This window comes from Eptesicus fuscus, chromosome 2 (assembly GCF_027574615.1).
Source record: "Eptesicus fuscus isolate TK198812 chromosome 2, DD_ASM_mEF_20220401, whole genome shotgun sequence".
Taxonomy (NCBI): Eukaryota; Metazoa; Chordata; class Mammalia; order Chiroptera; family Vespertilionidae; genus Eptesicus; species Eptesicus fuscus.
The window spans coordinates 38,245,538-38,262,222 of NC_072474.1; the positions used below are offsets into that span (position 1 = coordinate 38,245,538).

The 16,685-nt window shown below is 50.7% G+C and overlaps 1 protein-coding gene and 1 long non-coding RNA gene across 3 annotated transcripts in view; both read left to right on the plus strand.

Annotated features, from left to right (window-relative positions):
• Positions 1-16,685, plus strand: part of DIP2C (disco interacting protein 2 homolog C) — a 385,891-nt gene that overhangs the window by 3,569 nt on the left and 365,637 nt on the right. The gene's annotated exons all lie outside the window — the stretch shown is intronic.
• Positions 10,674-11,867, plus strand: LOC129151480 (uncharacterized). The gene is made up of 2 exons (XR_008558167.1): positions 10,674-10,949; positions 11,334-11,867. It is a non-coding gene; the product is annotated as an uncharacterized LOC129151480 (long non-coding RNA).

Here is a 16,685-nt window from a genome sequence, read left to right on the forward strand (position 1 = left end):
AAACCCTTTGTGGCTTTTTAGTTGTTAGTATAACTACTTACTTCCTACCTTCTGCTTATGGGGGTTACTCAGCTCATGCTCTGCTTTGCTGATTAATATGCCAGATTACTTGAACTGTTCATTTTATTCCATCATCGAGTCCAACTTGAACATTTTCTTAGTCAGTATGAATCTGCTTGAGGAAGGAGGTGAATTCTAACGGAAATGTCAGCCTTTTGTGCTGGTCAAGGAACCAATAATTAAAAAAAAAAAAAAAAGCAGATGAGCAGCGCACAAGCAGCTTGCCCATTCCTGTCACCGAAGCGTAAGATCTTCACGAGATGGCATTTGGAAGGTGTGTGGACTTAGGGCAGGGGAGGGGAACGTGTAAGGCTCGAGAAATCGTTTGGTGTGGCCCTGCCAAGGCATTAGGGCTGAGTTCATTTAATGTTTGACCAAATACAGCAGGCTAATTTTTAAGTTGACAATTTTGTATGGCCCTCAAATGGTGTTATAAATATCCAAATGGCCCTTGGCAGAAAAAAGGTTCCCCACCCCTGATGTAGGGGGTGGCATTTTCAGGGCTATTGGGCCCAAGATAACAGATACACTTAGCTCTAAACTCGAGTTCTGTCCGCCCCACTGTCCAGCCCCTGTTCTTTCCTTGGGGCTCCCTGATGCTACTACAGAGCTAACAGCTCCGTGGAAGCTTAAGGCGTGGGACCGCCTTCCGAGGTCAGTAAGCAAAGACCCAGCTGTCTCTAATGCCACCCAAACTTTGTGTATATTCTCCTCATTGAAAGGAAACAGTTGATTCTGGAAAACAAGTGTGTAAAAATTTTTTTTCCTCCAGAGTCTCATTGATAATTTGTTGTAAGTGGGCGAGGAAGAAGGGAAGGGGTCAGCAGGGGGAGGGAAATAGAAGCTGTGGGGCACCCTGAGCCACTCCAGCCGGAATCAGACCTCAGGATAGTTACAGAATGTGTTTACTCTGTTAATCCATCTCACCCATAGCCATAGGTATCACGGTGAATGAAGTGGAGTACTCGGCCTGATAAATGTAAAATATTGTTACCTGCATTAAAAATATTTATAAAATGAAAGCATTGATATGTGTGGGATTTGAAGTGGGTGGACTTGAATTCTAAGAGTTTTTCAGAGTTATGAAAATCGTTCCATTTGAAAGTTCTTTTCTCTAAGAATTAATATAGGTGTCAAATATAGCCAGGAAGCCAGGAAAGTAAACATACACACACATTAAGGCATAGATCTGTAACATTGCTCCAAATGCTTATAAGATATTTGCAGTGCTATGCTCATGCTTAGATCTGAACTTTATGAGGTTAAAGCCGTAACAACAACTCTATTTTGTTTTAGACTGGGCCCACGGGTTTTATATTCTTGTTATGGTTTGAGGCTACAAGCTGTTGGATGCTATGACTCACTTCTTGTCTTCCTCCTCCCAGCCTTCTTCAAACGGCTGTCTCTTTTTTTAGAGTTGATTTTTTAAAAAGCAGTGATTTAGGGGATGAGTAGTAGCATTCTTCTGAATTGCAAAGAGAATGTATCGGATCATCTTAGTTTTGATGTCATGTATATGGCCTGACTCACCAGTCCAACTCCTAGTCATATTAACAAGATCATTTCTAATTCTCCTGATAATTACTCAGGCACCTTAAAAAAAAAAAAAAAGGCAGATTCTTGGTGCAGTGACTCGATTTAGTTTTGCACATCAGTATTTATCCTGGGAATCAGGGACATGTCATCAGCTGTAGCGTGGACAGTGTCTCGTGTGATGTGATTGGTTTCCGGCCACTTTTCATTGAGTCGGTGCTCTCCTCGCCCTCCAGTTTCTCTCTGTGTACACCTCTCCTTTCAAGGCTGCTGACTGTATCTTTCTTTTGTGATTTTTTTGGTGTCCCATACAAAGGTTGCCTACTCGTGTTGCCAGTGCTCTGTTCTTTCTGCTAAGAGCGTCAAAAACTTGTCTCATCTCAAAAGAAGTAGTAATTGCACCAGTTTGTTCCTGATGATAATAAATAGGGATCTCAGAGAGGCGAGGCAACCTGGGGTTCCCAGGTAGGGGCTGGGGTGCAGGAGCCAGTGTGACAAGGAATGGGGTTTCTCACTTGTGAGCATATGGACACTGTCCTTCTGTCTTCTGGTCCCAATTGGGGTATTCATTTTTTTAAAATATATTTTTATTGATTTCAGAGAGGAAGGGAGAGGGAGAGAGAGAGAGAAACATCAGCGATGAGGAGGAATCATTGATTGGCTACCTCCTGCACACCCCCTACTGGGGATTGAACCCACAACCCAGGCATATGCTCTGATCGGGAATTGAACTGAGACCTCCTGGTTCATAGGTTGACGCTCAACCGCTGAGGCACACCAGCCGGGCTGGGTATTCATTTTAATAAGCCTTTGAGACAAATGGAGTGGGAGAATGCTGAGATACTGAGTTGTAAAAGTCAAAATTACAACAAGCAGACTTTTTTTTTTTGCGGGGGGGGGCGGGGAAAGGGAGGGTTTGCTATTTAGTTTTTTGCAATTCCATTGAATTCTGTCTTTTGAATATTCTCTTGATACCCTTGCATAGTAACATGGACTCTCTGTGCTGTGTGAATTACAAATTGAGAGAGTGCTTTACTAACGTGCTTTGCACAGTAGGTATGGAAAACAGGGGAAACGCTATGCCAGCTTGTGAGGAATGGAGGGTCTCTGATGGATAGCAGGTAAAATAGGTCTTTCTCTTCTGGGCTGCTGGTTTTAAATCTTTTTTTCTTTTGCTTCTTAGGTTGGAACTGTTTCTGTGCCTAATGAAGAGATCGAAGACCATGGGCAGATCTAGCTAGTTGTGTCCGCACCAGAGCCAGGGATTCCTTGCACACCCGTCCACAGTCATGCACAGTTATTATTATATTTTTACCGAATTATTTAGTCAAGTCATATACTTTTCTATTTATTAGAGAAAATTTATAACATTTAAAATTATAAAATAACAAACTGCCTGTGAACATCTCTCCTCTTCCATACAGGCCACTTCAGATGCAGCCTCAGGCCTCCACCTGTGCCCGGGGAAGGAGGAGGCAGGCCTCCGCTGCCTGACTCGCTTCTGGACACTTGGTCCTGCCCAGAGGAAACTTTATTCTAAAGTCTCAGGAGTGATTCTGCTTGTGGTCTGACCAAACGTCTTATAAACGTTGCTTGCCATATTTCAGGAGTTCATCAAACAAACAGAGCTTTAGGGAGGGAAGAGGCCCTTAATGAACTATCTTAACTATCCCAGGCGCGCTTGTGGATTTGCTCTGCTTGTTCCCTGGCACGCACAAGGGGCCTCGTTTCTTGACTTGAACGCTCTCAGGGAAACATGAGCATCTACTTTGAATCCTGGTTTTATTTCCCGTTCCCCTTTCTCCCCAAGCCGAGATTCACTTCCCCATAACGATGAAGGTGGCATGGATCCTCCCTGACCGCCCTCCGAGGAAGGACCGAGAGACGCTTCCTGGGCAGAGAGATGTTGTAGGTCAGTTTCCGGAAATGGAAACTGTTACTGATTCACCTTACTGGACGTTTCTGGGTGTTCATGAGTAAGGAATAGAGCATGGCCAGTTATGCAGTGTTACAATGACCCCTATGCCAACAGAGACGTGGGTTATAAGTCATCCTATAGGGATGTCAAGTGTATCTCAGAGCAGTTGCAAAGCCTGATACTGCCACGGGAAAGGAACAGATGAAACCTCTTAGTTAGCCAAATGCTTAGGAAGGACAGGTTCACTCAGGAGCCATCTTCAGTTGGAGGGGCTGGATTCTATTACACTAGGAATTTAAGCTCCAAAACACACTTTTCACTTGTGGGTTGACCTTCTTCTGTGCTGCTTGCATCTCTGAGCCTTCCTGCTTCCTATTTGCAGGCATGTGTGGGAGGATATTGAGGTTTCTCTGGGCTGAAGGTCTGATCTGCTGAGAAGTCTTCCTGCTTTGCGTACACCAGAGGGTGTGTCTAGGGCCCAGTTGGCCGCACCACCTACAGCATTGTCTTGGTAAGGGAGCTCGTCCCTCCCTGCCTCAGTTTCCTGAGTTTTCAGATGGGCTGTCACGAGGACCCGAGAGGCCGTGAGTGTCACAGTGCCTGCCTGGGAAATCCCACGTCTGCTCTGAGTCTCCTCCCAGGTGCTGGGATGAGCTCTTTGTACTTCCCACTCCTAGTGCTTCCCTCCCCGCCAGTGTTACTCACAGGATTTGGGGTTACAGTGACTGTACGAGTGGCCTTAGGAGAAAGGAAGTGGGAAGGTGCCGGCAGGGTGTGGGAAGCACTTTTACTTCCTCTGAGAGGACTCACTGCACTTCGTAACTATTGCCTGGCCACTTACCCTGCACTGGGATAATTTCAGAGCTGCGATGCCTTTTTTAAGATAAAACTTGCTGCTTCCTGGTGGCCTTTTTGAGTCAATAAGCCTGTTCACCCCCCACCCCCCAACCACATTTTTAGCTCCTTTGCTTTTCAAGAGAAAAGTAGGGGATGTCCTAGCTCAGCTTCCAGTTAAGGTGCATCTGGGAGGATGTCCTATTAGGGTCTGTTCCAGGTGCATCTAGGAGGGTGTCCTATTAGGGTCTGTTCCAGGTGCATCTAGGAGGGTGTCCTATTAGGGTCTGTTCCAGGTGCATCTAGGAGGGTGTCCTATTAGGATCTGTTCCAGGTGCATCTAGGAGGATGTCCTATTAGGGTCTGTTCCAGGTGCATCTAGGAGGGTGTCCTATTAGGGTCTGTTCCAGGTGCATCTGAGAGGATGTCCTATTAGCGTCTGCTCCAGGTGCATCTGGGAAGGTGTACTATTAGGGTCTGCTCCAGGTGTATCTGGGAAGGTGTACTATTAGGGTCTGCTCCAGGTGTATCTGGGAAGGGTTTCCTATTAGGTTCAGCTGCAGACCACCTTGGATCTCCAGTGAGAGTTGCTGGAGGAGCTGCCTGGGTAGCTTCTGCTGCAGTCCCCCTCCTCCCTCTGCTGACTGACGAGGAAGCACAGAACACCACCAGCTGTGACTCTGACACATCTCCCCCTAGACATGCGTGGCATGTGGCATCAGTGTGTGTGGAGGGAGGCTAGGCTGCCACCTCTTCTCATCATGTCTGATGACGCCTGCACATGGGTATGAGCTGCCAGCCACAGGTGGAATGACTGGAGCCTGCAGCAGTTCTGAGAGGCCAGGCTACTTCCTTCCGAAGTGGGGAGGGGCAGGGGCGTGACCTGGCAGCGTGGCCAGAGGCTCTGTCCCCAGCTTGCCAAACACCTCGGATGTCCTGGGGCTTTATCCTTACCATCCCTCTGGCAGTCTTCTGCCTTAAGCATCTTTGGGTTTGTGACTGGGAGTGGGATCAACTCTCATAAGCTTCTTCTTTTAAAATAAAAACTAGAGATAGAGTTTTAAGCCTGCCCCCATGTGAACTTAATGGTATTGCAGAAATTATGGCTTCAGTTATCCTATATAATAAAAGTATAATATGTAAATTGACCAAATGGTGGAACGACTGGTCGCTATGACTTGCACTGACCACCAGGGCCAGATGCTCAACGCAGGAGCTGCCCCCTGGTGGTCAGTGCGCTCCCATAGGGGGAGCGCCACTCAGCCAGAAGCTGGGCTCACGGCTGGCTAGCGCAGCAGCCGTGGCGGTGTGGCTGGAGCCTCTCCCGCCTCTGCTGCAGGCGGGCATTAAGGAGTGAGGGGTCCTGGACTGCGAGAAGGCGCAGGTTGGGCTGAGGGACACCCCCCCCCCCCCGCCCTCAGTGCACGGATCTCGTGCAGCGGGCCTCTAGTGTATAATAACTGACAATTTAAGAGTAACATGAAATAATAAAGGGGAGCTGGACTTTATGCTAGATTCTTAAGTGAGCATTATCAGGCTTCAGAAACATGTTTTGTTCTTATTTGGGCAAATATAATGGATGCTTAAAAACTGTTGAGATTTAGTAATATACAGTAATCTTTAAGGATCTATTTAAGCAAGGGTGTGATTCCATTACACTTAAGTCATTAATATGTACCCATTTAAAGCCAAGGAAATAACTATCACCTTGCCAGGGTTGAAACTGTTACTAGTATTACTAATGTGCACTGTAATGGTTCTCTCTGCCCACAAGTTCCCGCGCCAGGGCTGTATCAGTGCTGTGAAAGTCAGACATGTGGTGGGTGGGACTTACTATTTCATTTTGCTCAGTTCCAGGGAACATAATCTTATTGCAGTGGCTGGGCTTATGTGGGACGAGCAGACACTAATAGTACACCTTCCCAGATACACCTGGAGCAGACCCTAATAGGACACCTTCCCAGATACACCTGGAGCAGACCCTAATAGGACACCTTCCCAGATACACCTGGAGCAGACCCTAATAGTACACCTTCCCAGATACACCTGGAGCAGACCCTAATAGTACACCTTCCCAGATGCACCTGGAGCAGACCCTAATAGGACACCTTCCCAGATACACCTGGAGCAGACCCTAATAGTACACCTTCCCAGATACACCTGGAGCAGACCCTAATAGGACACCTTCCCAGATGCACCTGGAGCAGACCCTAATAGGACATCCTCTCCACCGACCATAACACCGACGTTAACGGGGCCAAATGGGGAACAGCACCGGGGGCTCTTTCACCTCTGATCCCAGAGTTCAGACGTGGAGCATCCTTCTCTCTTCGTTGCTTGTACACAAGTTCACGTGAAAAGGAAGTAGAATGCGTTTTTCTTTTCCCCCTCCCTCTGTAGATGGTGACGCGTTATTATTTAGATCTCATGCTAGAGAAGGATTTATAATGCCTGCTGGTGTTTTAGAATTCCCTGTTATTAGGAAGGTCTGGCCCTGGACACAGGGCAGGAAGCAGCCTTGATTTTGTTTGTTTCCTTGATGACTTGTGTAGGGTTTGACACAAATAGGATTCTGGATGAAATGCGCTCTCGTTAGAAAGTGAGTAAGTCACACGGGGGCTTTCAGAAAGCGTTCTGTGTCCTGTGACGATAGAAGAGCGAGGCCTTGGGGAAGGAAGGAGGGCGGAGGGTGGCAGGGGTGGGGGCCCCTTGGTGGCCCTGCCATTTGGCGGCTGATGGAGGTTGCTGGTTGAGAACACTCACCAGGGATTAGGAAGCTCACACACAGGGCTGACTGCATCAGTGGGACCACAGGGCAGTTTGGATAACCTGTGATTTATTCTTGAGAAATGTGGGACGGGCAGTGACACCTGGAACACCAGCATTCCGTGACGCTGAGATGTAAAAAGGAACCTTACAATTGCGTGGTGCCTTGTAGCTTTCCTGTTGATCTTTTTTTTAGTCCTCTAAAAGTATTTTCTAAGGAAATGATGTTCTCTTCTCTGTGCAGACGGGGAGGCTGAGTTTCAAATGGTTAGAAAGCCATCGTGAGCATTAGAACTGTGGTTTCCTGACACGGTGTCCGTGTCCTGGGTGAGCTGGCCGACCTTAGCGCTTGTGAGAGGCCTGTTTTCTTTCGATCAAGGATTGGGGGGGGGGCCCAGGCTTCTCCTCTGAGACCAGCCCACGGAGCTCTGTGCCAGCTGTGGGCACCCTGGGGAGGGGGAGCAGTGGCAGGCGCGCCTCAGCAGTCTGTCCCCGGGTCGAGCAGCAAGTCCGTGAGGAAGATGCTGGCTTTCTCTTTCTCCGTGGTTGTAAAGGGATGGAGGCTTTTGCGGCACATTTTCTTAGCTGGCTGCCTCTAGGACTTGGCCTTTAAAGCCTAGTCTGTCCTCTAAGGGTGGGTCCATGGCGTTCCCTGTGCCGCTCCTCACGTTTTTTTCTGAATGCTTGAAAATTTCCTATGCTTCTCCTGGAAGATAAAGCATAAGAAAGGCAACCCCTGAGCTAACTTTTTCTGGATGGCAATCTTTAGAATCAGGAAGCTGGATATGGTGCGGTTTTATCAGAAATCTTGATCGTTTCGGTCAAGAGACAGTGCTGTTAATTCTTGGTTGTGTTGTTTCTGGGAAAAATATTCTAAATGAGTTTCCAGGAATAACCTCTTCAGCGTCTCTCCCAGAAAAGAGCGGCCTTTCTCCCAGCTTCCCTGTCACGCTACCCAGGGTGGTGGTGATCACCTTTAAGCAGCCACTCATCACTCATAGGCAGTCGATTTTTTTTATGTGGGCGTGGAGCGCTTTTATAAGCGAAGTGCCGGTTCCGATCCTCTCTAGCTCCTGCAGGGATGGGCCCACATCTGATGCACGTGAACCATGCTCATCTCTGGTCCCCAGAGAACTGGCCTGGTGTCTGTAGGATATTTTCCCATTGATTTTTAGGGAGAGTGGAAGAGAGGGAAAGACAGAGAGAGAGAAACATTGATGTGAGAGAAACACATCAATTGGTTGCCTCCTGCACGAGCCCCAACCAGGGCCTGGGCTGGGAAGGAGCCTGCAACCAAGGTACGTGCCCTTGACCAGAATCGAACCCGGGACCCTTTGGTCTGCAGGCCAATGCTCTAGCCACTGAGCCAAACCGGCTGGGGTGGAAATACAATTTTTAAAAGACTAGAGGCCCGGTGCACGAAATTCGTGCATGGGGGCGGTCCCCCTCAGCCCAGCCTGCACCCTCTCCAATCCGGGACCCCTCGGGGGATGTCTGACTGCCGGTTTAGGCCCATTCCCAGAGATCGGGCCTAAACCGGCAGTCAGACATCCTTCTCACAATCCTGGACCACTGGCTCCTAATCGCTCACCTGCCTACCTGCCTGCCTGGTCACCCCTAACTGCCCCTGCCCCCCCTGCTGGCCTAGTCGCCCCTCACTGCCCCCCCCGCCCTGCCGCCAGCCCAATCGCTCCCAACTGTCCCCCCTACCAGCCTGGTCGCCCCATGCAGCCTGCTTGTTCAGTCATTTGGTCGTCCCTCACCAACCCCCCTGCCCGCCTGGTTGTAGGCAGCCATCTTGTGAGGGCATGACGGTCAATTTGCATATTACCTCTTTATTATATAGGATGGCAAGTTTCATGGTGTCCGTGATTTTTGTGTGTGTGTGTATTTACTTCCATATCCCCTAAACGATAGAGTTTCCCACCTGATAGAACAGTTCCCGTGATTATGAGCCATGACTGGCACAAGCAGTCCTTGTTCTATCGCCCTTCATAGGTGCTGCATTTTTTTGCAAATTGAAGGCAACACCCTCCACCAGCAAAAAGGTGACTCACTTTATCGCGACACTCGCTTTATCGCGGTGGTCTGAAACTGGACCCGCGATGGCTCCAAGGTCTGCTTACAAAATTCTGCGAAGGACATTTTGGGAACCTGTAGTCTCAGAAGAGATCCTCTATTTTTATAACCATAATCTGCTTAATAAAGTGGTTGGGATTGTGGCTGTCTTTTGTCATCCTGTTTTTTTTATTTTTAGATCCTCGAGAGGAAGCAATTTCGTGATTATTCAGAATTGTGAAGATAATCTAGTGATTAGAGAATCTCATTGGATAAATCTCATTGGATAGCTTTCTTTCCTTTAAGTAAATAAAAATATCTCAATCCAGGTCAGTGTTAGCAGGAATAACTTGTTTTTAAAACAGATAAAGATTTTTGTGTGACATGTGGCCATCCTGGGATAGTGTCTCTAGAATATTCTAGAACATCCACCTTCACAAGTGTGTACCCTCCCTATTCCCTGATTATTCATGTTTGCACCCGATTTTTTAACCCACGTATCCAAGATGGTAGTTACACACGTGCGCGTGTGACGTCTTTTCCTACAACGGGGGCCTTTTGAATATTGTTTTTGGACAGTACAGTTTCCCATGTGCTCATCCAGAAAGCATGTCGCTCCTCCCAATAAAGACAGATGTTCCGGCATCAGGAACCTGCGGACTTTTCCTGTTATACCAAGTAAATAGATCCCAGAACAAAGCTGGTTTTGTGTACTCTGCATTTACCACGAACTTGGTTGCAAAAGTGGAGCCAGAGCTTCCCTACCTACATCCTGGAAACCACGTGACCCGCTTGAACAGAAAACACGGAGCTTCAATTCTGTAACCGGGTCGTTTTGCATATTTGCGATTGCACCTGTTCTGTAAGCGGCGAGAGCCACTCCCTCTTGGCCTCGCCAGGGCCGTGGTCGTCCCAATCCATGGAAACAAGATCATTGGCCGGTTTAAGTATTTTAATTCGCAGGCTGCCCCTTGTCTGCATCATAACCCGATTTTAAAGGAAGATACAATTTGACTTTCCGTGGATCGTATGAATTTGGTTATCCATGGCTGGGTCATTACACTGCGTCGTGAATTAGTTTTATTTTTGGATGTATCCTCATAATATAGAGTGTTCCAGAGGAAAGCATTAACACGGTTACTTGTAACTTAGACTGACTCTTGATTGTTATGAGCTGATAACAGTAATGGTGAATTTAATTTCCATTTCTCACGTGGGTCCTTCTTGGGTCACCGTTTCTCCCATGTTCTTCTGATCTCTCCACCCTTTCTGTTATTTCGTTTTCTTTCAGACCCAGAGGCCCTCAGCCTGTGGTGTGTGGTGGGTCCTGATTGCTGTGAATCTTTCCTAACCGTGGAAAGGACTTTTTCTTTTGAGCAAGACAGCCCCAAACACATTTCAGTTGCCCGAGTATCCCCTGTTTTGTGGATGGTCTGTGGACAGTTTTAACCCCTTTTCGGTGGGGTTCTGGCTGACCTTGCCTTCCCTCCTCAGGACTCCACCCGCCCGTGTGTGCCCATGCTCTGAGCGCCTGCTACATCACGTGGAGGGTTCGATAAGTCACACATCGCCGCATACGCACCCTTCCCCGGCATTTGAGTGCGGGTTGTGTTTTGTTGCTGTGGGTGACCCTGAGGATCCTGGCCTTTGGGAATGCCTCCGTTGAAGTGGTATAACATGGGATACCGATTCGAGTATGATTGTAACTCACGGAGCAGGTGACCAAGATGCTTCCATCTGAACAGCAGCCGACCCGAGAACAAACACATCAGGTTTGGAGGTGGGTGACCTTTCGACAGAGCGGGGTGCTCTTGTCATACCTTGAAAGCTGTGCTTGCCCTGTTGTCTGTTGTATACGTAGACTCTCTTCCGCTCCTAAAGGGAGGTATTTGCTGATCTGAAGGGGGTGAACTACGTTAGCAATAAAAAATGCTCCCTGGAGATTTAAAATGAGTAAGTTTGCCATATAGTTTGTTGTTTACTGTTAATATTAAGTAGAGTTGATGTGTACATGGCTGAATGGCCCACCCTGTGAGGCAGAGGTTGCTTTGCCCTCTGAGAGCTTTCGAACGGTCTTTCCTTAAGCACTTACTTCACGCGCAGTGTTTGAGTGAGGTTCCGTGGTCCACGCTGTGGGAGTGGTGACCGTCGCTTCTGTCATCAGGAGAAGATAGGACATACGCCGCCGTGGGGAATTCAGCACAGATGGAAGAGACAACGTACGGCGAGGACTCGCCACAACGCCATGTGGAACTGGATGCCAGATGCGTGACCTCAGCTCGGAGAGCTCCGCGTTTAGAAGGAGGAGCGGCTGGGTGACGGAGGCCCTCCGTGTGCTTGGGAGGCCGCAGGGCTCTGGGCCTGGGGGGCTGGGAGACGGGCCTGGGGCCTGTGCAGAGGGGCAGAGGCCAGCTGTGCTGGGTGTGGCCTGTCACTCAGTGAGGCCCGGCAGTGCTGTCCGTGCCTCTTGTGTTCTGGGTGAGAGTTCTGACCCTCGTCTGCCTGGCTGGCTGGCTGGCTTTGGGCTGAGGCTTGGGGCCTGGGGTCTCGGGCACCGAGTTGAACGGGACGATGGCATCTGGGCCTTTCCTAGTTTTCAGAGGCACGCGTGGTTGGGGCTTTTCTTTGTTTTCACCTCTATGTCCATCCCATCCAATGGAGCGACTGTTGACAATAAACTTCGACGCTATGATTTTGAGTGGGAAGTTAAGCCCTGAATATGAGGCTGTAACCTTGGAGATGACCTTATTGAACCTCTTCACTTCTGAGCAAGCTTATAGAAGCGGGAGGTGCAGGGACTTGCCAAAGGTCACCAGTCAGAGGTCACCTGTCAGTGGCAGAGCCGGGGAACAGTCTCTTCTCGCTGCAGGTCCTCTCCCAGCAAGACTTGGCTTGCTTGCAGGCGCTACAAGGTGGGCAGCGGGGGGGTCATTGACACACAGCGTCTGCTCCCCAGGTTTTCAGTGTGTGTGCTGCATGCGTGTTGTGTGTATTACGTGCGTGTTGTGTGTGCTGTATGTGTGCAAGTTGTGTGTGGTATGAGGGCGTGCACAGTGCCCGTGTCCTGTCCTGTGCGGTTCAGGTCAGGGAGCGGCGGTGTGGGGGTGTTGGCTGAGTTGGGGTGACATGCACCCTGCGAGGCTCCTGCCCTGAGCTCTGACCCCCCTTCCCCCCCCAACTATCCCCCCTCCGCCCCCTGTGGCCCCTCCTCTCCAGATGCCTATGGAGCTTGCGTTTACCTTCCCTCCCAGCTTCCTCTTCTTGCTGAGGACCCTTCTTCCTCTTCCGGGCTCAGCGGGGCGTTTAAACCTCCTCAGGCTGCATGCCTGTCACCCCTCACTGACCAGTGATGGTCACATGGTGCAGAGAGCTGGTCGTCTGGCCTCAGGGCTGCTCATCCTCCAGGCTCCCTCTGAGGAAGGTGCCAGGGGGCCCCCCAGGGGGCCAGTCTCCCTCCCCAGCACCCCCTCCCCACCTCCCCCTCCTCACTCCTCAGCCACTGTGACCCTGGGGTGGCAGCATGTGCTGTGACCCCGAGAAGGCGGAAACCTTCCGTTATCCAGGCTGTGAAAGAAAGCCCCGTTTTTTGAGGTCAGAGAGCACCTCTGTCTGCCTGCCTTCCAGCGAGGATGAGCAGGCGGTACGTTTTGAGTTTCCCCTTTCCCAGGAGAGAACGAGTCTTCCTCGTGGCGTGCTGTGGCCTTGCTGTGTTGTTGGCAGAGTGGGTGCCTGCTTTTCAGGTGAGAAGGCCGAGGGGTCCCCTGTGAGAGTGAGTGCCCAGCCGCCGGCAGGGCGCGTGCGGGCCTGAAGGTGAGGCATTTAGCGTCGTCATGTTTGATAGATGTTTTTAAGTCTGTAAACTGAAAAAGGGCAGTAAGTGGCTTAGGCCGGTCCTCCGAGCACCACTGAACCGTGACCGTGCTCACAGCCCCCTCCTGCCTCTCCCGCCTTTCCTGGGCCCCTGCCTGCAGCCCCTGCTCTGCCGCAGCCCGGCCCACGCGGGGGCTCACCTCCCGAGAACGCCGCCGCTCCGTGCCCGGCCTGCCTTCCCGAATGCCTGGGATTTATCAGCCGAGATTAGTAAACGCGCAAATATCAGTCACCGGCCTCCCACCGCAGAGACTCCTTGTGTCACACGTATAACTCTGAGAATGGGACAGCGTTCTTTGTGAGAAACCTGCGTATTACAGAACGCCGTGCACTGCAATCCCACGTCTGTCAGCAGAAGGTCGGCTGTGCGTGCAGGGCAGACCGAGCCTTTGCGGAGTCCTCCCGGAGAGCGGAGCGCGGAGGGCACCCTCCCTTTCCCTGGACACATTTCCACGTGTGTTTTTAAACAGAGAGCTTTGGCATTCCGGTAGAATGAAAATTATGATCGACGGCATACAATCCTCTGAAATAATAGTGAGAATGTTGGCAGTGCACACCAAGACAATAATTGGCCATTACAAACAAATTATTTTTATTCATACTGAAATGTTTTCTTGTTCTCTTCCCATGCCCGGGGAAGGCAGTCTGTGCTCCTTCCCACGTGGTTTTTTTCTCCCGGGCTCTTCCCTGGGGGCCGAGCTCTCTGTCTGCTCCCAGTGTGGGGGTGCAGTGCTCCTCAGGGCTCTGTGTCTGCGGGGCGCCCGTGATGGTTGGGGGGAGGGGGGTTCCCCTCTCTTTGTTGGCTTGGGGAGCAAGATGGCTCTGACTGCGCACCTTAATGAAAGCACGGTCCCCTGGCCCCGTCCCCTGGCCTAGTCCCCTGTGCGGACCCAGCGGTGGGGCACTGAGGCTCGGCGACCCCAGGCCGCCTGCAGAAGGCCAGGTCAGTCGTCACTGACATTGCTCTTGAAACTTCCAACAGGTGTGGGCAGGTACTCAGGCCACCACACTGACCTTAGCTCTGTTTTACCTCCTGTCGCGGAGAACCGTGGCCGTGTACTGCAATCGCCTGGAAGGATTCTCTGTCCCCAAGGCCGCCTTCGGAATCACAGCCTGCCGTGGGGGCAGGGGATGTCCCTGGGCGATTCCAGCGATTCCAGCGCTGCGGGCCAGCCTTTGGGAGCCAGCGGCTCCTCCCACTCCTTTGAAGTTAATCATTCATTTCTGGTGCTGGTGGAAGAGCAGTAGGAGGCAGGGAATTCTGGGTTAGCCCTGACTCACTGGCTCCATGCGCTTGGCTGGTACCGGCATTTGGGGGTAGGTAACGGTGTCCCGTGCTTTACTTTCAGCTTTCCCAGTAGGTGCTAAAGGAATGATTGTTCCTGGAAGGCCAGTTTGAAGAAAGCTGAAAATCAGAATTACGTTATGTGAACTCCTGTTATTTCAAATACATCCCTTCCCTGCCCACCCATCACCGCAGCGGAGCGGGGGTGCCCGGAGCCGACCGGCTCCATCCCAGCCGGGCAGTGCGCACTGCAGTCACGGTCCCCTTTCCCGCGGTCCGCCTCCCGTAGTGGCGGCGAGTCCTTGGGAGCTCAAGCACCGCACAGGTGCTCAGTGAAGACGTGGGTCCTCTGAGGAGGGCGGAAAAGGTCCCTGTGAGCGACCCCCACCTGGTGGTTTACCTGTGGCCGCAGATGGTGCTCAGGGTTGTGTGAGTCGCATGTACTGGTAAGATCTATGGCGTGTTCCTGGCATTGGGTCCTGCAAGAGGGAAGCTCAGCTCTTGTTTGTGATTCAGTTGCCTACCTGTTGCCTGGTTCCCGTGACCGGTGGTTTGCTGAAAGCTGCAGTGGAGGGAAGCACGCCAGGCCCCTGCTCGGGCCGTGGTGCCGACCCGGCAGCGTTTCCCGTGCGGTGAGGACGCTCTCTCCAGGACTTCTGCCAGTGGGGACTCGGAACCTCCCCAGCAACTGCGTGTGTGGTGTTTTCTTTTGAAAAGCTAACTCATATATTAGAGTTTATTTCGTGTTTCTATATGAAGTCTGGAATTGGTAAAAATATTTTCCTAACTAGAAGGTATCATTATTGGACTTGTACATTTACAAATCTTGCTTTAGATTGCATTGTTATTTATTTACCCCTTCCCTTTCTTCTTTTGGTTAAAAAAGGTACGCTTTATTTATAGAATGAAGCTAGAAATGAAACCAAGGCACAAATATATAACATTTATACGGTTAAAATATGTATGTATACTTTATAAGTCATCCAGAGTGATAAAGGAGATAAAAATAAAAATTGAGAGGAACTAGTGGTTCAGAAATGTTGTGTTTATTTCTCTTGTGTCCGGGAAACCTGCATCTTCGAAGCTCTGTGTTTTTTTCCAAGGTCAGCATCCAACCTGGTGGCCACCAGCGGCTGGGGGAGGGGGAGATGTTGGTCAAAGGGCACAGGCTTGCAGTAATAAGATGGTAGCTGCTGGGGATGTACAGTGTGGCAACTACAGTTCTAATTCAGTATTATACGCACTTAAAGTTACTCAGAGTAAATATTAGGCATTCTCAACACAGGGAGTTAATTAACATGTCCCATTGTCCCACATATTTATCTTGATCTTGGGGATCATTTCACAATAAAAAGAATCATCAGGGTATGCAATGTAAACATATACAACTAGAGGCCCGGTGCACAAAATTTGTGCGGGGGCGGGGGGTCCCCTCAGCCCAGCCTGCACCCTCTCCAATCCGGGACCCCTCAGGGGACATCTCTCTCACAATCCTGGACTGCTGGCTCCTAACTGCTCACCTGCCTGCCAGCCTGATCACCCCTCACTGCCCCCACCACCGGCCTGATCTCCCTTCACTGCCCGCCCCCCGCAGGCCTGGTCGCCCCACGCAGCCTGCTGTTCAGTCATTTGGTCGTCCCTCACTGCCCTCCCCCCCCCCCCCCCCGCAGGCCTAGTCGCCCCACGCAGCCTGCTGTTCGGTTGTCCGTCTGGTTGTTTCGGGCATGACGGCCCCTGGCTTTTTATGTATTAGGATTATATTTCTCCGTCACACCTCAATGAAGCTGGGGGAAAAGCCACTTAGTCCTTTAGGTCTGGTTTCTCAGACTCAGGCTCCGGGACCCTTTGTGTGTGTGTGGGAGTGGAGGGGGGAGCAGGGGGGCGGGAGGGCCCGTCCTATGCATCCTAGGACCTTGAGTGGCATCGTGCTTCCACCTGTTAGGTGCCATTGGTGTCCTCACTCCCTCAGAATTGCCCCTGGCGGAGAGCTGCTGCCTTCTATGGCACAGTGGGACGTGCAGGTTGGCATCACCTGATGAATAGCTGTTGCTAATTTTTGCAGATCTAGTCGTGTGATTGAAACATGGCTGAGGGTCGATGTTTGGGTGAGCAGCTCTCCTCTGGGCATCTGCATTCAACGTGTCCAGGCGGAAATTTGTGCAACCTTGGTTTTACAGACATGAAACCCTTTGGATGCACACTCCCTGAAGTGTGTGCATAGCTGTGCGGCACGCGGGCTACAAGGCATCTGCAGGCTGCGTGTCCAAGGGCCCTCTGGCCTGCTGCGGGGGTGCGGGGCTATGTCCCATGAAGAATACTCCAGGGAAGGAGACTCTGAAGTCCCTTTATAAAGACTCTTGT